Here is a 21,977-nt window from a genome sequence, read left to right as displayed (position 1 = left end):
TGTGGGTCCTTGCAAATCACTGAAACTACCCTTGTGCTGGGGCTCGCCAACGCAAAAGCACAGATCTCAAACACCGCAGACAAAGACATCAAGGAAGCTAATACAAACACGTTCAGAGAACTAAAGAACACCACACTTAAAGAAGTAATGTGCCAGGTGCAATGGCTCATGCCTGTAATCCCAGCACTTTGGGAGGCCGAGGCAGGTGGAACACCTGTGGTCAGGAGTTCAAGACCAGCCTGGCCAACATGGTGAAACCCTGACTCTACTAAAAATAAAAAAATATAAAATAAAAAAAAATTAGCCAGGCCTAGTGGCAGGTGCCTGTAATTCCAGGTACTCAAGAGGCTGAGGCAGGAGAATCGCTTGAACCTGGGAGGTGGAGGTTGTGGTGGGCCAAGATCGCACCACTGCACTCCAGCCTGGATGACACAGCAAGGCTCCATCTCAAACAAACAAAAAACCCCCAAGACCCTAGCAGGCAGAGACACAAGCAGCTGGACGTTGAAAGGAACACAGCAGCAGAAGACAAGCAGCTGGACATCAAGAGGACATCGAGGGTAGGATGCCAGTGGAAGAGCACACCAACAGATGCAGGCCATCGAATGACCGGTTGAATGATGTGGAATTTGGCCTGGGCAGTCGGAGGAGAGCCTGGGCAACCAAGCAGCCTGATGCCAGGGGAAAACCCTATCTCTTCTGGCATCCCCATCTGCTGGAGCTACTTCCACTCAATAAAACCTTGCACTCAAGCCCATGTGTGATCTGATTCTTCTGGTACAACAAGGCAAGAACCCCAGGATACAGAAAGTTCTCTGTCCTTGCCATAAGGCAGGGGGTTTAACTGAGCTGACTAACACAAGCCACCTATGGACGGCTAAACTAAGAGCACCCTGTAACAAATGACCTCTGGGGCTTCAGCTGTAAACATTCACTCCTAGAGGGCCGGGTGCAGTGGCTCATGCCTGTAATCCCAGCACTTTGGGAGGCTGGGGCAGGCGGATCACGAGGTCAGGAGTTCAACACCAGCCTGACCAACATGGTGAAATCCTGTCCTACTAAAAATACAAAAATTAGCCAGGCGTGGTGGAACGCGCCTGTAATCCCAGCTACTTGGGAGGCTGAGCAGGAGAATTGCCTGAACCCGGGAGGCAGGGGTTGCAATGAGCCGAGATCGCACCACTACACTCCAGCCTGGGCAACAGAGTGAGTCTCCATCTCAAAAAACAAAAACAAAATTCAATCCTAGACACTGCCGTGGGGTCAGAGCCCCGCAGCCTGCCTGGCTGCATGCTCCACCTAGAGCTTTGAGCCAGCGGGCACTGAAGAAGCGATCCACACCCTCATCGCGTGTCCTGCGAGGGGAACAAGGGAACTTTTCCTGCCTCACTTCCAGCAGGGGAAGAACATACAACCATTTTGAAATACATGACAGCATTCTGTTCATATCAAGGCCTCCACTCAAGATAAACTACGTAATTGGAGCCTAAATGACCAGGAGAAAAGGGAAATACCCATTACCTGCCCCTCTAGCCTTTCTCTTGGGGTAAAGGAACTACCCAACTCAGCCCCCTCTAGCCATCATATCCTATATAAGTGGGGGATACAGAAGACTGAGAAGCAGTTGCAAAGTTCGCAGCCCAGAAGCACAGGCTCACTAAAAGACTAAGAATTAATCACAGGTATACAGAACATTTCCACTTACCATAGATCTTACCACCACATCACTAAAGGCCTGTGTACCAAAGTTCCTTTTACTCAATACAACATGTCTGGCTTTCAAAAAAAAAAATTACAAGGCATGTTAAAAAGTAAAAAACATTGCTTGAAGAGCAATAGCAAGCATCAGTACCAGACAGATATGTCATGGGTGTTGAAATTATCACACTGGAAATTTAAAATAACTCCGATTTGATTAACATACTCAGGGCTCTAAGGAAAAAAGTAGACAATATGCAAAAATACATGTGTAATGTAAGCAGAGATGCAGAAATCAAAAACAAATGCTAAAGATCTAAAACACTACAACATAAATGAAGAATGACTTTGACAGACTCTGTACACTGTACACAGCTGAGGAAAAGAATCTCTGAACTTGAGGATATGTCAATAAAAACTCTCAAAACTAAAAATCAAAGAGAAATAAGACTAAAACAACAACAACAACCGGCCAGGCGCGGTGGCTCACGCCTGTAATCCCACCACTTTGGGAGGTCGTGGCAGGTGGATCATGAGGTCAGGAGTTCCAAGACCAGCCTGGCCAAGATGGTGAAACCCCGTCTCTACTAAAAATACACAAATTAGCTGGATGTGGTGGCAAGCGCCTGTAATCCCAGCTACTCAGGAGGTTGAGGCAGAGAATTGCTTGAACCTGGGAGGCAGAGGTTGCAGTGAGCTGAGATCGCGCCACTGCACTCCAGCCTGGGCAACAGAGTGAGACCCCATCTCAAAAAAAAAAAAGAACGGAATATTGAAGAACCGTGCAACAACCATAAAAGGTGTAACATGCATGTAACTGGAATAACAGAAAGAGGAGAAAAAATAGAAAAGAAGTAGTATTTGAAGCAATAATGATGGAGAATTTTCCCCAAATTAATGTCAGACACCAAACTACAAATTCAGGAAGCTAAGAGAACACCAAACAATATAAATGCCAAAACAAACAAACAAAACTACACCTAGGCATATCCTACTCAGCCTGCAGAAAATCAAAGATATAGAAAAAAATCTTCAAAGAAACCACCCAGTGGAGAAAAAAACACCTTACCACAGAGGAGTAAAGATAATTATATCTGACTTCTCAGAAAACATGCAAGCAAGAAGACTGAAATACTTAAGAGTTTTTAGAGAGAGAGGGAAAAAAAAAACCCTAGAATTCTGTACCTGCAAAATCATCCTTCAAAACTAAAGGAGAAATACTTTCTCAGACAAAAAAAAATTGAAGGAATTTGTTGTAAGTAGATCTGGCTTGTCAGAAACGTTTTTCAAAAAAAGTCCTTCAGGGAAAAGGAAAACTATATAACTCAGAAACTCAGATCTACATGAAGAAAGGAAGAAGAATTTCTTCTTGATCAGAAAAGGAATAAGTGAAGATATTATAAAAACTTTCATTATTTTATTAATTAATCAGTTAACAGTTTGTTCAAAATAAGAATACTAACAATATATTCAATGATTATAGTTTATGTATATATGAAATGAATGAGAGCAAAGACATAAGGGAGAAAAAAGAGGAATTAGAACTATTTTGTTATTAAAAAGTACTTGCACTATCAATGAAGTAATGCAGTGTTACTTCAAAATGGACTTGTAAATACATATTGCAAGCTCTAGGGCAACCACTAAAAAAGGTAAAATAGACCAAATAGACTAATACCTTGAAAGAAAGAAGGTGCCAAAACTCACAGAGAAGGAGAAAATAATATACACTATGAACAAGTGGGGTTTATATCAGGTATACAAGACTGGTTCAACATTTGAAAATCTACTAATGTAATCCATAATATCAACAGGCTAAAGAAGAAAAATCACATGATCATTTAAATGGATGGAGAAAAAGCATTTCACAAAACCCAACTCCCATTCATAGTAAAAACAACTCAGCAAACTTGGAATAGAGGGGAACTTCCTCAACTTTATAAAGAACTTAACAACTAACATCATACTTAAAGGTAAGAAACTAGCTGGGCACAGTGGCTCACGCCTATAATCCCAGCACTTTGGGAGGCACAGGCAGGCGGATCACCTGAGGTCAGGAGTTCGAGACAAGTCTGGCCAACATAGTGAAACCCCATCTCTACTAAAAATTTAAAAATGAGCTGGGTGTGCTGGCAGGCACCTGTAAATCCCAGCTACTAGGGAGGCTGAGGCAAGAGAATCGCTTGAACCCGGGAGGCGGAGGTTGCAGTGAGACAAGATCGTGCCATTGCACTCCAGCCTGGATAACAAGAGTGAAACTCCATCTCAAAAAAATAAAATAAAATAAAATAAAATAAAAAGGTGAGAAACTGAACACCTTTCCATTAAGATCAAGAACAAGGCAAGCATGTCTCCTCTCACTGCTCCTTTCCAATATTATACTGGAAGCCCTACCTAATGAAATAGGACAAAAAAAAGGAAATAAAAGGTATACACATTAGGAGGGAAGAACTCACACTGTCTTTGTTCACAGATAACATGATCATCTATGTAGACATTCCAAAACAATCAACCAAAAAAAAAACCAAGGTTCATATGCAGTAGCAAGGCCAGGCGCCGTGGCTCATGCCTGTAATCCCAGCACTTTGGGAGGCTGAGGCGGGCGGACGACCTGAGGTCGGGAGTTTGAGACCAGCCTGACCAACATGGAGAAACCCCGTCTCTACTAAAAATACAAAATTAGCGGGGCGTGGTGGCACATGCCTGTAATCCCAGCTACTAGGGAGGCTGAGGCACGAGAATCGCTTGAACCTGGGAGGCGGAGATTGTGGGAGCCGAGATCGCACCATTGCACTCCAGCCTCGGCAATAAGAGTGAAACTCCGTCTCAAAAAAAAAAAAAATATATATATATACACACACACACACACACACACACACACACACACATACACAAATATATACAGTAGCAAATTGCTTCCCAATATACCAGCAATGAACAGGTGGAATTTGGAATTAAAAACAAAATAGCATATACACTAGCAGCCCCAAAAATGAAATATTTAGGTATAAATCTACCAAAATACTTACAAGATCTATATGAAAAAAAACTACAAAAGTCTAATGAAAGAAAAAAAAATTACACAAATGGAGAGATATTCTATGTTTGTGGATACAAAGACAATACTGTCAAGATGTCACTTCTCAACTTCATCTATAGATTTCATGCAATTCCAAACTCCCAGCATATTTGTGGATATCAGCAAACTGATTGTGAATTTTATATGGAGAGCCAAAAGACTCAAAATACCCATCACAATATTGAAGGGGAAATAATAAAGTCACTGCGCCAGGAACAGTGGCTCACACCTGTAATCCCAGCACTTTGGAAGGCCAAGACGGGCAGATCATTTGAGGTCAGGAGTTTGAGGCCAGCCTGGCCAACATGGTAAAAGCCCGTCTCTACTAAAAATACAAAAATTAGTTGGGCGTGGTGGTGTGCGCCTGTAATCCCAGCTACTTGGGAGGCTGAGGCAGGAGAATCGCCTGAACCCGGGAGGCAGAAGTTGCAGTGAGCCAGGATCGTGCCACTGCACTTCAGCCTGGGCAACAGAGCAAGACTCAGTCTCCAAAAAAAAAAAAAAGAATAGTTACTGCTTGACTTCAAGACTTAATAAAAAGCTATGGTAATCCAGACAGTGTGAAATTGGTGAAGGAATGGATAAATGGATCAATGGAACAGAATAAAGAGCCCAGATAGAGACATAAATATAGTCAACTAATCGTTGAGAAAGAAGCAAAGGCAATACGATGGAGCAACAAATAGTGTTGGAATAGCTGAATATCCAAATGCAAAAAATTGAATCTAATACAAACTTTACACCCTTCACAAATATTAATTCAAAATGGATGCCAGACCTATATGTAAAATGCAAAACTGTAAATAGAACTCCAACATTTGAGAAAATCTAGACATCACTGGGTATGGCAATTACTTTCTAGATAAAATACCAAAAGCATAATACATAAAAGAAATCATTGACAAGCTAAATGTTATTAAAATTTAAAAAAATTACTCCACAAAAGACACCATTAAAATATGAAACGGTAAGTCAAAGAAAATATCTGCAAAACACATAACTGATAAAGGACTGTTACCTAAAACATATGGACAGCACTTAAAACTCAATAAATAACCCAATTTTTAAAATAGACAAAAGATCTCAACAGAAATCTCACCAGAGAACATATACAGATGGTAAATAAGAACATGAAAACATGCTCAACTTCGTATGTCATTAGGGAGTTTCAAATTAAACAGTCCCATTGCACACCTATTAGAATGGTGAAAATCCAAAACAATGGTAACACCAAATGCTGTTGAGGGTGTGGAGCAACAGGAACTCTCATTCATGGCTGGTGGGAATGCATCAACAGTACAGCAATTTTGGAAGACAGTTTTATGGTTTCTCACAAAACTAAATATACTCTTACCATATGAACTGGCAGTCATACTCCTTGGTTTTTTGTTTTGTTTCGTTTTTTCTTTTTGAGACGGAGTCTCGCTCTGTCATCCAGGCTGGAGTGCAGTGGCATGATCTCGGCGCACTGCAACCTCCACCTCCCGGGTTCAAGCAATTCTCTCGCCTCAGCCTCCCGAGTAGCTAGGATTATAAGTGCCCGCCACCACGCCTGGCTAATTGTTTGTATTTTTAGTAGAGCCAGGGTTTCACCATGTTGGCCAGGCTGGTCTCAAACTCCTGACCTCAGGTGATTCACCTGCCTCGGCCTCCCAAAGTGCTGGGATTACAGGCGTGAGCCACCACGCCCAGCCATGCATGATTTTTAACATCCTACATGGATCATTTACAAAATATTGTTTCACTGAGCAATGCAAATGTTTCAAATGTTGACATACTTCATTAAGCAATATTTAAAAACCACTTTCTTTAAAATCTCATGTTAACAGAAAAGTCTTTAAGTATTGGGAAGCTATCAAGTTCACAGAGGTAGATACAAGTATACAAAAATTCTAAATTTTGTTTGAAAGCTAATTTAAAATAGGCAACAAGTACTATCAGTTGTCTTCTTGAAAGGATAAGCCCATTTTATTCGGAAAAACATATCTGGTCAATACCCAAGTGTAAAAAACTATAGCTTGTCTATTAGTGATTCTTCTAAGTATAATGTTGTAAATTTTAAAAAGTGAGCAGTACAGCTTGCTGACAATGTTACCAGTGATTTTCCTCAAGATAATTTAAAATTCAGTTTGCAGAACTGCTTCACACATACTTCCCTTTTCATCATACCATATTAAGAAGACAAGTACTCAAGGGCCCATATTTAATAAAACTAGTAACTTTACTGCTCATCAAAGACATTTTTTGAGACAGTCTTTGTCACCTAGGCTGGAGTGCAGTGGCACAACCACAGGTCACTCTTAGCCTCGAACTCCCGGGCTCAAGGACTCCTCCCGCCTCAGACTCCCACCTCAGCCTACGAAGTAGCGAGGACTACAGGCATAAGCCACGGTGCCCCACCCTCATCAAAGACATTCTTAAAAGAAACTGACTTTTTAAAAAAAAACTACAGGTGTGGGGTGAAAAATACAATGACTACTGATACAATTTGGTGCCACTACCTTGATTTGTATTCAGGTAAAATGTTTATTTTCCACTGCTTCAACACCATCAGTAAAGATGTCAATACAGTAAAAACAACTTAGTATTAAGAAAATCAGCTTTCACTTTGCAGATCCCTTGAAAGGTCCACATATTGAAAACTGTTGGCCAGGGGCGGTGGCTCATGCTTGTCCCAGCACTTTGGGAGGCCGAGGCAGGTGGATCACGAGGTCAGGAGCTCAAGACCAGCCTCGCCAACATAGTGAAACTTCATCTCTACTAAAAATACACAAATTAGCTGGGCATGGTGGCGGGCACCTATAATCCCAGCTATTCGGGAAGCTGAGGCAGGAGAATCACTTGAACCTGGGAGGTGGAGGTTGCAGTGAGCTGAGATCGTGCCACTGCACTCCAGCTTGGGCGAGAGTGAGACTTCTTCTCAAAAAAAAGAAAACTATTGGCCACCACCTCAGCTAGATGTTCCCCTAGATCTGCCCCCACCTTATGGCTTATTGCCCTATCCCAAAAACATTATCTGATGTCTACTCAATGACAACTTCCCTATCAGTTAACCTAACATTCTTGTAGAAAACAAGGTATCAGGCCAGGCACGGTGGCTCACGCCTGTAATCCCAGCACTTTGGGAGACCAAGGTGGGCAGATCAGGAGGTCAGGAGTTCAAGACCAGCCTGGCCAACATAGTAAAACCCCGTCTCTACTAAAAATACAAAAATTAAATGGGCACGGTGGCGTGCGCCTGTAGTCACAGCTACTCGGGAGGCTGAGGCAGGAGAATCACTAAAACAAAAATTAGCCGGGCATGGTGGCCAGCGCCTGTAATCCCAGCTACTCGGGAGGCTGAGGCAGAGAATCGCTTGTACCCAGGAGGTGGAGGTTGCAGTGAGCCGAGATCGTGCCACTGCACTCCAGCCTTGGCGACAGAGTGAGACTCCATCTCAAAAAAAAAAAAAAAAAAAATTATGTAAATAGCATAATATATAGTATGTAACTATATGTCAGAGATTGGCTTTTTTCATTCAGCATAATTCTCTGGGAATTCATCCAGGTTGTTTTGTGCATCAGCTTTGTTTTTCATTCCTGTGTGGTAGTTATGAATGCACCACCATTTGTTTAGCCATTCACCCATTAAAGGACATCTGGGCACTTCTGTGTTGTTACTATCATGAACAAAGATGCCATGAACATTCATATACAAATTTTTGCATGAACATAAATTTTCATTTCTCTGGGATAAACACTCAAGAATGAAAATGATGGGTCATATATGGTAGTTGCAGGTTTGTGGTTTTTTCTGTTTTTGTTTTTTTGAGACGGAATTTCGCTCGTTGCCCAGGCTGGAGTGCAATGGCACAATCTCGGCTCACCACAACATCTGCTTCCCAGGTTCAAGCAATTCTCCTGCCTCAGCCTCCCGAGTAGCTGAGATTACAGGCATGCGCCACCACGCCCAGCTAATTTTTGTTTTGTTTTGTTTTTTTGAGACGGAGTCTTGCTCTGTCACCCAGGCTGGAGTGCAGTGGCGTGATCTCTGCTCACCACAAATTCCGCCTCCTGGGTTCACGCCATTCTCCTGCCTCAGCCTCCCGAGTAGCTGGGACTACAGGCGCCCACCACCAGGCCCGGCTTATTTTTTGTATCTTTAGTAGAGATGGGGTTTCATCATCTTAGCCAGGATGGTCTTGATCTCCTGACCTCGTGATCCGCCCACCTCGGCCTCCCAAAGTGCTGGGATTACAGGCGTAAGCCACCGCGCTCGGCCAATTTTTGTATTCTCAGTAGAGACGGGGTTTCTTCATGTTGGTCAGGCTGGTCTCAAACTCCTGACCTCCAGGTGGTCAGCCTGCCTCTGCCTCCCAAAGTGCTGGGATTATAGGAGTGAGCCACCCCACCTGGCCTGCAGGTTTATTTTAATAATAAAGTACCAAACAGTTTCCGAGTGGCTATGCCATTTTACATTCCAATCAGCAGTGGATAAGTAATCCAGATTCTCTTCATCCTAACCAATACTTGGTGTTATGACTATTTGATAAGTATACAGTGATTTTTGTTGTGATTTTCATGTGCATTTCCAAAATGGTTAATAATGTTAAACATACTTTTATTTTATTTGCCATCTGTGTATCTTCTTCCATGAAATAATCTCTTCATGTAATCCTAGCACTTTGGGAGGCCGAGGCGGGCGAATCACGAGGTCAGGAGATCATGACCATCCTGGCTAACACGGTGAAACCCCGTCTCTACTAAAAATATAAAAAAAATTAGCCAGGCGTGGTGGCAGGCGCCTGTAGTTCCAGCTACTCGGGAGGCTGAGGCAGGAGAATGGCCTGAACCCAGGAGGTGGAGCTTGCAGTGAGCCGAGATCGCGCCACTGCACTCCAGCCTGGGCGACAGAGCGAGACTCTGTCTCAAAAAAAATAAATAAATAAAATAAAATAAAATAAATAATCTCTTCATGTCTTTCGCTCATGTTCTAATTGGACTGGTTGCTTTTTTACTGAGTTTCCAGAGTTTATGTATTCTAAATACAATTAATTTGCAAGATACGTGGTTTACAAATAAATTATCCTACTCTGTAGCTTCTCTTCATTCTCTTAACAGAGTCTTTAGCAGAACAAGAGTTTCTAACTTCAATAAAATTTAATTCATCAATTTTTCCTTTTACAGATCGTCCTTTTAAGCACATTAAGTGTAAGAACTCCTTGCCTAGCACAAACTGAAGATTTCCTCCTATGTTTTCTTCTAAAAGTTTTATAGTTTTAAGTTTTACATTTAAGTCTCTAATTCATTTTGAGTATATTTTTGTATTAGATATGAGACTCAGGCTCATATTTTTGCCTATAGATGGACAATTGGTCAAGCACCATTGTTAAAAAGGCTTTCTTTCACTACTGAACTGCGATTCCATGTTTGTCAAAATTCAGTTGGGCCTAATTGTGTATGTCTATTTCTCAGTTCTCAATTATGTTACACTCATCTATGTGTCTATCCCTCCACCAATACAACACTGTCTTAATATAGGAATATAGTAGGCATTAATGTCAAGTTAATGTTTCTATCAATGTACTCTTTTTAAGATGGTTTTAGCTATTTTAAGGCCTGTGCCTTTCCACATAAATTTTAAAATAAGCTTTTCTATATCTACAAAAACATACTAAGATTTAAACAGAAATTCCATTAAACCTATCAATTTGTGGAGAATTGACATCATTGCTATGTTGAGTTTCCCAAGTCATGAACATGATAAGTCTTTTCAATTATATAGAACTTCCTGAGTTTCTTTCACCAGCATTTTGTAATTTACAAAATATAAGTCCTATACATGTTTACTTATGTCTAAATGTTGTGTTTCTTTGCAGTGCTTGTAAACGGTACTTTGTTTATAATTTCCGTTTCCACATATTAAATTGCTAGTATATAGAAATGTGATTCATGCCAGGCACGGTGGCTCATACCTGTAATCCCAGCACTTTGGGAGGCCAAGGCGGGCAGATCACGAGGTGAGGAGATCGAGACCAGCCTGGCCAACATGGTGAAACCCCGTTTTTACTAAAACACAAAAAATTAGCTGGGCATGGTGGTGCATGCCTGTAGTCCCAGCTACTCAGGAGGCTGAGGCAGGGGAATCACTTGAACCCGGGAGGCAGAGACTGCTGTGAGCCGAGATCGTGCCACTGCACTCCAGCCTGGCAACAGAACAAGACTCCATCTCAAAAAAAAAAAAAAGAAACGTGATTCGTTCATTTTTGTGTGTAGATCTTTTAGCCTGTGGTGTTACTAACTCGTTAGTTCTAGAAATTTGGGGGTTGTTTTTTAGATTCCTTGAGATTTTCTACATAGACAATCATGCCATCTGCATATAGGGACAAATGTGTTTCTTTCCAATTGGGATGTCTTTTATTTCTTGTTCTTACCTCACTACAGTGGCTTGAATTTCTATTACTATGTTGAATAAGGAAGGTAAGAATGGACATCCTTTGCTTTTTCCTGATCTTAGGGGTAAGAGTCAGTTTTTCACCATTATGTATAATATCAGCTACAGGTTTTTTATAGATACTTATTCCTCATTTTCTGAAAATCATTATCAAGAATAGGTATTTGACTCTGTCATTTTTTTCTGCATCAATATAATCAATTATGATTGTTTTTCAGACTGTTGATATAGTATATTATATTGACCGATTTTCAAATGCTGAACCAATCTTATATATCTGTAAGATTGATTTTCAATTGCAGAACCAATCTTATACAACTATAAAAATTCCAACTTGGTCATGGTCTATCAATTTCTTTTCATATATTGCTGCAATCAATGTGTTAATACTTTGTTAAAAGTATCTGGGGTCGGCCAGGCACGGTGGCTCACGCCTGTAATCCCAGCACTTTGGGAGGCTGAGGCGGGCGGATCACCCAAGGTCAGGAGTTCAAGACCAGCCTGGCCAACATGGTGAAACCCCGTCTCTACTAAAAATACAAAAATTAGCTGGGCGTGGTAGCAGGTGCCTGTAATCCCAGCTCCTTGGGAGGCTGAGGCAGGAGAATCGCTTGAACCCGGAAGGTGGAGGTTGCAGTGAGCCGAGATCATGCCACTGCACTCTAGCCTGGGTGACAAGAGCGAGACTCTGTCTCAAAATATATATATATAAAAAATATATAACATATAATATATTCAAAATGTAATAATTCTACAGTTGAGTATTCTATAAATGGCAATTAGATCTTGTTGGTTTATTACATTGTTGAACTGTGTACTTGCTGATTTTCTAATTGTTCTGCCAGTTGTGAGAAGGCTGCTGAACTCTCCAACTATAATTATGGACCTGTTTATTTCTACTTTCAGTTCTAGCAGTTTTTGCTTCACATATTTTGTAGCTCTATTGTTTGATACAGGCGCTTTAGAACTGCCATGTCTTCTTGGTGAATTTCATTATAAAACGTCCCTCTTTTGTCTATAGTAATTTGTCTGAAGCCTACTTTATCTAACATAGCCAGTACTGCTTTCATTTGATTCAAGTTTGCATGGTATATCTTTGCCCATCCTCTTACTTTCAATCTGCCTACACAGTCATATTTGGGGGGTTTTTTTGTTTGCTTTTTGAGATGGAGTCTCATTCTCTCTCCCAGGCTGGAGTGCAGTGGCACGATCTCGGCTCACTGCAACCTCCGCCTCCCAGGTTCAAGTGATTCTCCTGCCTCAGCCTCTCGAGTAGCTGGGACTACAGATATGTACCACCACGCCTGGCTAATTTTTTGTATTTTTAGTAGAAATGGGGTTTTGCCATGTTGGCCATGCTGGTCTTGAACTCCTGACCTCAGGTGATCCACCCACCTCGGCCTCCCAAAGTGCCAGGATTACAGGCATGAGCCACCACACCCAGCCTGTATAGTCATATTTGAAGTAAGTCTCATATTAACACATAAGTTACGTCATTGCCACTCTGACAATCTCTTATGTTTTAAATGGTACATTTAAACGATTTAAATCTAATGTAATTGTTCATATGTTAGGGTTTAAGTCTGCGTTTATTTTTCCTTTGTTCTTAGTTTTCTATTTGTCTGCTTTTATCTGCCTTTCTGTGAGTTAGCTGAACACTTTATAAAATTCTGATTCCTCTCTAGAGTTTTTGCATATATGCAAGGCATTTTTTGTGGTTGCTTCACATTATATATATATACATTACTTATTACATTCTACTGCTATCAACATTTTATTAATTCAAGTCCAGTGTAGAAACTAACTTTTCTTTATGTCCCTTCACCATCCCCAATTTATACCATATTGTCTTACTTTTTTTTTTGAGAAAGACCCTCACCCGGTTGCCCAGGCTGGAATGCAGTGGCATGATTTCAGTTCACTGCAACCTCTACCTCCCAGGCTCAAGCGATCCTCCCACTTCAGCCTCCCAAGTAGCTGGGACTACAGGTGCACGCCATTATACCCAGCTAATTTTTGTATTTTTTGGAGAGATGGGGTTTCATCATGCTGCCCAGGTTGGTCTCAAACTCCTGGGTTTAACCGTTCTGCCAGCCTCGGCCTCCTACACTGCTGGAAGTATAGGTGTGAGCCACCATGCCCAGCCCCATATTTTATTTAAATACATTTTCTTGGCTGGGTGCGGTGGCTAACGACTATAATCCCAGCACTTTGCAAGGCCGAGGAGGGCGGATCACGAGGTCAGGAGTTCCAGACCAGCTTGACCAACATGGTGAAACCCCGTCTCTACTAAAAATACAAAAAAAATTAGCTGGGCATGGTGGCATGTGCCTGTAATCCCAGCTACTTGGGAGGCTGAGGCAGAAGAATCGCTTGAACCCAGGAGGTGGAGGTGCAACTCCACCTAGGCGAGAATCAGTCTCAAAAAAAAAAAAAAAAGTATTTAAATGCATGTAAATACATTCATCAACTGATGAACAAAAGGTGGTACATTCGTATATAGATTATTCAATCATAAAAAGGAATTAAGTACAAATTATATGCTACAGTATGGATGAATGTTGAAGATGTTATGCTAAATGAAAGAAGCCAGACACAAGAGACCATGTGTTACAGTTGACCCCTGAACATGGGTTTGAACTGCGTGGGTCCACTTTTATGTATTTTTTTCAGTAAAAGTTATACCAGGTGTGCCTGCCTCTCCTGCCTCCTCCATCTTTTCCACCTCTACCACTCCCTAGACAGCAAGACGAATCCCTCCTCTTCCTCAGCCTACTCAACATGAAGACAACAAGGATGAAGACCTTCATGATGATCCACTTACACTTAATGAATCGTAAATATACTCTCTCTTCCTTCTGATTTTTAATAACATTTTCTTCTCTAGCTAATTGCAAGAATATAGTAGATAATAAATTACCATAGAAAGTATGTGTTAATCGACTATGTTATTGGTAAGGCTTCCAGTCAACAGTAGGCTATTAGTTAAGTTTTGGTGGAATTAAAAATTTTATGCAGATTTGACTGTATGAGGGGTTGGTGCCTCTAACCCCCCGCCCCCCATTCCTCAAGGATCTACTGTATATGATCCCACTTGTATACAATATTCAGAACAGGCAAATCCATAAACAGAAAGCAAATTAGTAGCCATGGGATAGTGGGCAAAGGGAATGAGTACAGGGTTTCTTTTAGAAGTGACTAAAATCTGTTGGAACTAGATAGCAGTGATGGATGCACAACATTGTGAATGTATGAAATGCCACTAAATTGTATACTTTAAAATGGCTAAAACACTAATGTGTATTGTGCCACAATTAAGTAAAAAAATACTATAAAGTGAAAAGAAAAGTAGCTAACTGAAAAAAATATCTGCAGGCCAGGTGCAGTGGCTCACGCCTGTAATCCCACCACTTTCAGAGGCCAAGGCAGGTGGATCAAAATGTCAAGAGATCCAGACCATCCTGGCCAACATGGTAAAACCCCATCTCTACTAAAAATACAAAAATTAGCTGGGCATGGTACCACACGCCTGTAGTCCCAGCTACGCGGGAGGCTGAGGCAGGAAAATCGCTTGAACCTGGGAGGCGGAGGTTGCAGTGACCTGAGATCGTGCCACTGCACTCCAGCCTGGCGACAGAGCAAGACTCCGTCTCAAAAAAAAAAAGTCTGAAACATTATAACAAAAAAAAGGCGAATTTCCTTAATTTACGAAGAGTGTCTACAATAAGAAAAAGTCCAAACACCAATTTTTTTTTTTACAGGACCAAGAATATTAACAAATAGTTCACCCCCCAAAAAAAATACCTTTCAAATGGATAAAAAAAAAAAAGTTCAAATATCTTGAACACTGACATTCTCCGTTTCCCCTTCAATTTTCTCACAACTGGCATTCTTATCTCTTTCACTGGATAGGGAGAGTTCTTAATGCTCAGTTCTAGATCCCCTAGTTTGCTTTCCTGGTACTGGAAATGCTGCCATGGTATGGTTGGCAGAGTGAATGGACCAACATTCACAAATTATTTTCCCTATATGTAAACTAATCACTAACAGTACAGTTGGCGTGACCCCAGCTCGTGTTTTGTGAAGTTCAACAAGCCAATTTCATAAAACAAACAAAAGAAGGGGTTATAGGGAACTGCTCTAAATTTTAAAAGGCTCAAAAGACATAAAAATCAAATGCGATGTGTGGTCTCTGAATAGATTCTGGTTTGAAGAAAGCAGCTATAAAAGACATCCTGCGGACAACTGGGAAAATCTGAATATGCACTGGGTGTTAAACATTAAGGAATGGCCGGGCGCAGTGGCTCACGCCTGTAATCCCAGCACTTTGGGAGGCCGAGGCAGATGGATCACCTGAGATTAGGAGTTCGAGACCAGCCTGGCTAACATGGTGAAACCCTGTCTCTACCAAAAATACAAAAATTAGCCGGGCGTGGTGGCAGGCCCCTGTAATCCCAGGTACTTGGGAGGCTGAGGCAGGAGAATCACTTGAACCTGGGAGGTCGAGGTTGCAGTGAGCTGAGATCGTACCATTGCACTCCAGCCTGGGGGACAAGAGCAAGACTTCGTCTCAAAAAAAAAAAAAATTATGGAATTACTGTTAATCCTAGTATGTATAGTGATGGCATTGTGACTATATAGAAAAATGTCCTTGTTTATTATATGTTTATATTGACTTATTTAGAAGAATATGTCATGATGACTGTAATTTACAATATTTTGGGGGAAAGGGCAAGTAAGGCAAAATTATAACGGTTGCTAAATCTAAGTGATCCATATATGGAAATTCATTTGTTATTCTCTCTACTTTCATGTGAATGTCTAAAATTTTTCATAACAGATAATACAAATAAACCACTAACCTATTAATTCATTTCTCACCAACTAAACATCCACCCCATTAAGCAAATAATTATTCTAGAAAGAACACTTGTGAATATACAATATAGAAATTAGTATTATTCATTATTTTGAAACATCCTTTAAGGAGCTTTTATACTTTTTTTTTTTTTGAGACGAAGTCTTGCTCTTGTCACCAGGATTATAGGCACAAGGCAGCATTTATACTTTCTTAGGTTATGTTTCAGACAATACGCTTCCCGGCCGGGCGCGGTGGCTCAAGCCTGTAATCCTAGCACTTTGGGAGGCCGAGGTGGGCGGATCACGAGGTCAGGAGATCGAGACCATCCTGGCTAACACGGTGAAACCCCATCTCTACTAAAAATACAAAAAAATTAGCTGGGCATGGTGGCGGGCGCCTGTAGTCCCAGCTACTCGGGAGGCTAAGGCAGGAGAATGGCGTGAACCGGGGAGGCGGAGCTTGCAGTGAGCCAAGATCGTGCCACTGCACTCCAGCCTGGGCGACAGAGCGAGACTCTGTCTCAAAAAAAAAAGAAAAGAAAATACGCTTCCCGATTATCTTTGAGTTATGCATTTCGACTAGTATGCTACTTCACATAATTATTTACTTATTAGTACCCTTTAAATGTCCACTCTGTTCTGGTTCTGCTGCTTCACTTTCCCTAACCCCCAATCAGCCCATATCAATCTCTTCATTGCTAAAACAGTACAACATCAACAGCACTGGAAGACAGTATCTAGCTACATAAGTTACATTTACCCTGCTGCAAAATAAGGAGAGGAATACATAAAAGCTAAGTTTCTTTTCTGTCCAGTGTGTATGGCATTAACTGATCACCATTTGCCTTTTTTCTTTTAAGTTAATGTGTCAAACATAGAAATAACCTGAAGTACTATGAGTTATTTTTAAAAAGTTATGTTGATAATTATTTTACCTGGAAAGTATCAGTTTGCTTTTAAATGTTATTCAAAGATATACTCCACAAGTATAATTTTATTATACCTCAAGAATATTTTGTAAGAAATCTTCCTCTTAATGTTATAATTATTAACCTCTTAAATCTGTGTAAGACATTCTATTTAATGTAACTCCTTATAAAAATCACATCCCACAAATTGACAAAAATCTGAGTCTAGCTTGTCAAGTTTTTGTCTGTAACATATTCTCTTTACAATTTGTATCCTTGAATACTAATAGTTCCTGCAAATGAACCAATCACTAATCAATTAAAAAAAACCTAACAAAAATTAAATGATGTCCAACACTGTTCTCATAAAAATATATACAAAATTAACATACCGGTCGTCAATGCAATTTCAAACAAACAATGCAAAATTGGTAAAATGAGGCCGGGCGCGGTGGCTCACGCTTGTAATCCCAGCACTTTGGGAGGCCGAGGCGGGCGTATCATGAGGTCAGGAGATCGAGACCACGGTGAAACCCCGTCTCTACTAAAAATACAAAAAAAAACGTCGGGCGCGGTGGCTCACGCTTGTAATCCCAGCACTTTGGGAGGCCGAGGCGGGCGGATCACGAGGTCAGGAGATCGAGACCACGGTGAAACCCCGTCTCTACTAAAAATACAAAAAATTAGCCGGGCGAGGTGGTGGGCGCCTGTAGTCCCAGCTACTCGGAGAGGCTGAGGCAGGAGAATGGCGTGAACCCCGGAGGCGGAGCTTGCAGTGAGCGGAGATCGCGCCACTGCACTCCAGCCTGGGTGACAGAGCGAGACTCCGTCTCAAAACAAACAAACAAACAAACAAAATTAGCCGGGCGTGGTGGCGGGTGCCTGTAGTCACAGCTACTCGGAGAGGCTGAGGCAGGAGAATGGCGTGAGCTCAGGAGGCGGAGCTTGCAGTGAGCCGAGATTGCGCCACTGCACTCCAGCCTGGGCGACAGACCGAGACTCCGTCTCAAAAAAAAAAAAAAAATTGGTAAAATGTTTTAGTCTTTACGTAGATTTCATCAAGTGTTTTGCCTTCTCCCAAGGGTTAGGAAGTTTAAAACTAATGTTCTGGCCGGGCGCGGTGGCTCAGGCCTGTAATCCCAGCACTTTGGGAGGCCGAGGTGGGTGGATCACCTGAGGTCAGGAATTCAAGACCAGCCTGACCAACATGGAGAAACCCCATCTCTACTAGAAAATACAAAATTAGCTGGGTGCGGTGGCACATGCCTGTAATCCCAGCTACTCGGCAGGCTGAGGCAGGAGAATAGCTTGAATCCAGAAGGCGGAGGTTGCAGTAAGCTAAGATCGCGCCATTGCACTCCAACCTGGGCAACAAGAGCGAAACTCCGTCTCAAAAAACAAATAAAACATAAATAAAATAAAATTATTAATGCTCTAACCGCTGTTTACAGGGTTGTTCCACTAATAAATTCCACGTCCTGGACCTAAATGATTGCTAAAATGTTTTGCACATAGCAGCTAAATGTAATCACACTAACATGATGCCAGAAACAACTGATTCATCTACATGCAACCTCATTTCCTTCAGATGCCTCCAAGGCAACTGAAGTTCATAGATTTTGTCTAATTACAAGTGCAGGCTCAAATCACCTTGGATTTGAGTTAGGATCCATGGATTGTTTTTTGTTTGGTTATTTGGTTTTGTTCTGTTTTTCAGTTCAGGCATCTTGTTCATGGAACATTCATTATTTGCTAGAGATTGCTTTCACTGCCAGCTGCTTACTTTCTTTACCACTACAGTATAATCTACACCCTTTGACTCAACTGCTTGCTAGATTCTCCCCTCAATTAAGAAATGGCCGGGCGCGGTGGCTCAAGCCTGTAATCCTAGCACTTTGGGAGGCCGAGGTGGGCGGATCACGAGGTCAGGAGTTCGAGACCATCCTGGCCAACATCGTGAAACCCTGTCTCTACTAAAAGTACAAAAAAATTAGCAGGGCGTCGTGGCAGGCGCCTGTAGTCCCAGCTACTCGGGAGGCTGAGGCAGGAGAATGGCGTGAACCCGGGAGGCAGAGCTTGCAGTGAGCCGAGATGGTGCCACTGCACTCCAGCCTGGGGGACAGAGCCAGACTCTGTCTCAAAAAAAAAAAAAAAAAAAAAAAAAAGAAATGTCTAGGCTCAAGGAAAAAAAAAAAAGAAAAGAAGGAATTTGTATTGGCCACTGTTACAGTAATAGATAAGGCCGGGCACAGTGGCTCATGCCTGTAATCCCAACACTTTGGGAGGCTGAGGCAGGCAGATTACCTGAGGTCAGGAGTTTGAGACCAGCCTGGCCAATATAGGGAAACCCGTCTCTACTAAAAATACAAAAATTAGCCGGGCGTGGCAAGGTGTGCCTGTAATCTCGGCTACTCTGGACACTGAGGCATGAGAATCGCTTGAACCCAAGAGGCGGAAGTTACAGTGAACCGAAACCGAGCCACTACACTCCAGCCTGGGTGACAGAACGAGACTCCATGTCTGTCCGTCTCTCTCTCTCTCTCTCTATATATATATATAAAATAAATAAAAATTAAATTTAAATTAACCGGGCACAGTGGCAGGCGCCTGCAATCCCAGCTACTTGGGAGGCTGAGGCAGTAAAATCGCTTGAACTCGGGTGGTGGAGGTTGCAGTGAGCCAAGATTGCGCCACTACACTCTACCCTGGGCAACAGAGCAAGACTTCATCTCAAAAAAAAAAAAAAGTCAGACACTTGCTTTCTTCTTTCATTGACTTTTTTTAAAAATTCATCTTCAATATTTACAAAAAATAATCCATGCTAGAAGCTGCTATGTCACAGAAGTTTAAGAAATGCATGGTAAAAATCACTAAGTTTAAAATAATGGTTACCTCTGGGGATGAGAGAAGAGAGAGATGCAATCAGGGATGGGTACACAGAGAACTTCAACTGTCATGTTAATGTTTGATTTTTTTTTATGTTGGGTGGTGAGAGGAGAGGTTCATTGTATTATTCCTTATATATTTGTATATGTCTTAAGTACTTCATAATATATTTAAAGTCCCCTCCAAAAGATAAAGAAGTTAATCTTGCACTCCTTCATCACCCTCCATCAAAAAAAAAAAAAAAAAAAATGGACTCATACTAGACTATTCTGCAACTTACTTTTCTCATATAACCATCCATCATAAGATCCTCTAGGTCAAAAGTCAAAATATTCCATAATATTTATGTACCAAAATTTACTCATTCTCCTATTGATGGATACACAGGTTGTTTCCAGTTATCACAAGAACAAAATAGTACAAAAGTATCCTTGTTCATGTGTCATTATATACTGGTACTTTTATTTCTGTAAGATAGATTCTTAAAAGTCAGACTTTTGAATTCCAGTTTTTGTTCAAGTGATATCTGTATTTTTTATTTCCCTAAATATTGCCAGATTCTTTTCTAAAAGGTTGCAGCAATTCATACTCCGCGGCAATGCATGAAATTTACTTTAACCACATAAGCATTTAACAACATATTAGATGTCACTCTTAACTGTCTTCCCCATATATTATAGTAAACATGCTATGCTTAACATAAATTTAATTTCGCCAACAGATTTGAAAACAGGAAATCTAGCTCTTTACTTAGTGAGTAATCAACCTGGCAATGTAAGTCCCCCAAAGATTACCTGTACACACACACACACACACACACACACACACACACACACACCCCTCTGAGATGCTTCAAGAACAAATGTTAAGTTTTTGCCCAAAACTCCACATTTGGGGTATAGTAGGCACAGAAAAAAATTGTTTAATCTAGTGCATAATGAATACGTTACAAACAAATTAATTAAAACTACGAAGTTTGAACATGAAAGGCAGAACAAAAAAAAATAAAGTTAGGCCCAAGAGGTTAGGCTGTTCCTAGGAGAGCTCCGAGGAGATGGAATCCATTTTGGCGCGACACGGTGTCAATAAAAACCCATTTAAATAAGGAAAAAGGAAAGAACGACCCATAAATCCCTCCTAGGAGCTAGCTTCTGCAACTTCCTAGCCTCGTCAGTAGAAGTTAGGCGATCAGCGAGAAAGAAATTATTCTCCGATATCTTGAAGAGACCGGAGAGAGAAAAATGGAATACAGGCCGGTTACTCCCCCCACTCAGGCCACGCGATCCGAAAGTGTGTAGCCTCACTGACGGCCATTTCTCTAGCCAACGTGAGGCTCATCACTCACCACAATACTATTAACTGGCGAGTTTCTGGACTTTTGTTAGTGGATTCATACTTCGGACGCCTTGCAACCCCCGTAAGGACACAGTGGTTGCACTCCGTGCAAACGCCGCCATCTTAGGTCTTCCACTAGCCCTAGGGCATAGGCGGATAAAAGCCGGGGGTGGGCGTCACAGCCAAACAGTCCCGGCGCCCAGCCGCCGTGCACTACCTAAATGCCTCCGCCGGCAACGTGCCCCGGCCGTTGCCGTGGACCCTCCGCCAGTTTCCTGACCTGTTGTACTTCCTCTCACAGCCTTTATCTCTTTTGAAATTCCCTTTTCCTTTTTCTTTCTCTTCATTTCTTTTTTCCTTTCCCAACCCAAATTTCTTTTAGCTTTGCCTCGACTCCTTTCTTTCTTCCCTATTTCCAGATCTCTCACTCTCATTAACTTTACCTCACAAGTATGATAGACAAAGCTGTCATTCACTTCTGTTATCTCACTAAGTCATTGCAACATCAGGTAAGCTGAGGACTGATTTTTTCCTGTTTTATAGATGACGAAATTAAGGCCCAAAGAAGTGACCCAATTTTCCAAAAGTTCCGGGAGTTATTAAGTGCTAGAATGAGCTAGAACCTACTTCTTTTCAGTTTACTAAGCCTCGTGTTCCGATAGATGAGGGTATATGTACTTCACCCAACTAATGGGAAAACTGAAGCCAGAGGGTTTTGGCCCAGTCATACAGTGAGTCCGTCAATGGCAAAACTGGATTCAGAACAAGGTGCTTCCTT

General features: G+C 41.6%; 1 protein-coding gene across 1 annotated transcript in view; it reads right to left on the bottom strand.

Annotated features, from left to right (window-relative positions):
• The window catches only part of LOC129475213 (small ribosomal subunit protein uS2-like), a 103,086-nt gene extending 81,735 nt beyond the window's left edge, over positions 1–21,351 (bottom strand). The window contains exon 1 of the mRNA XM_063634794.1: positions 21,210–21,351. The gene's annotated coding sequence lies outside the window, so the exon portion shown is untranslated. The remainder of the gene's footprint in view (positions 1–21,209) is intronic.
• Between the last annotated feature and the right edge of the window lie 626 nt (positions 21,352–21,977).

Source organism: Symphalangus syndactylus, chromosome X (genome assembly GCF_028878055.3).
Source record: "Symphalangus syndactylus isolate Jambi chromosome X, NHGRI_mSymSyn1-v2.1_pri, whole genome shotgun sequence".
NCBI classification, from domain to species: domain Eukaryota; kingdom Metazoa; phylum Chordata; class Mammalia; order Primates; family Hylobatidae; genus Symphalangus; species Symphalangus syndactylus.
Note: the sequence above shows the minus strand (reverse complement) of the source record. Positions and strands in the feature narration are given on the sequence as shown.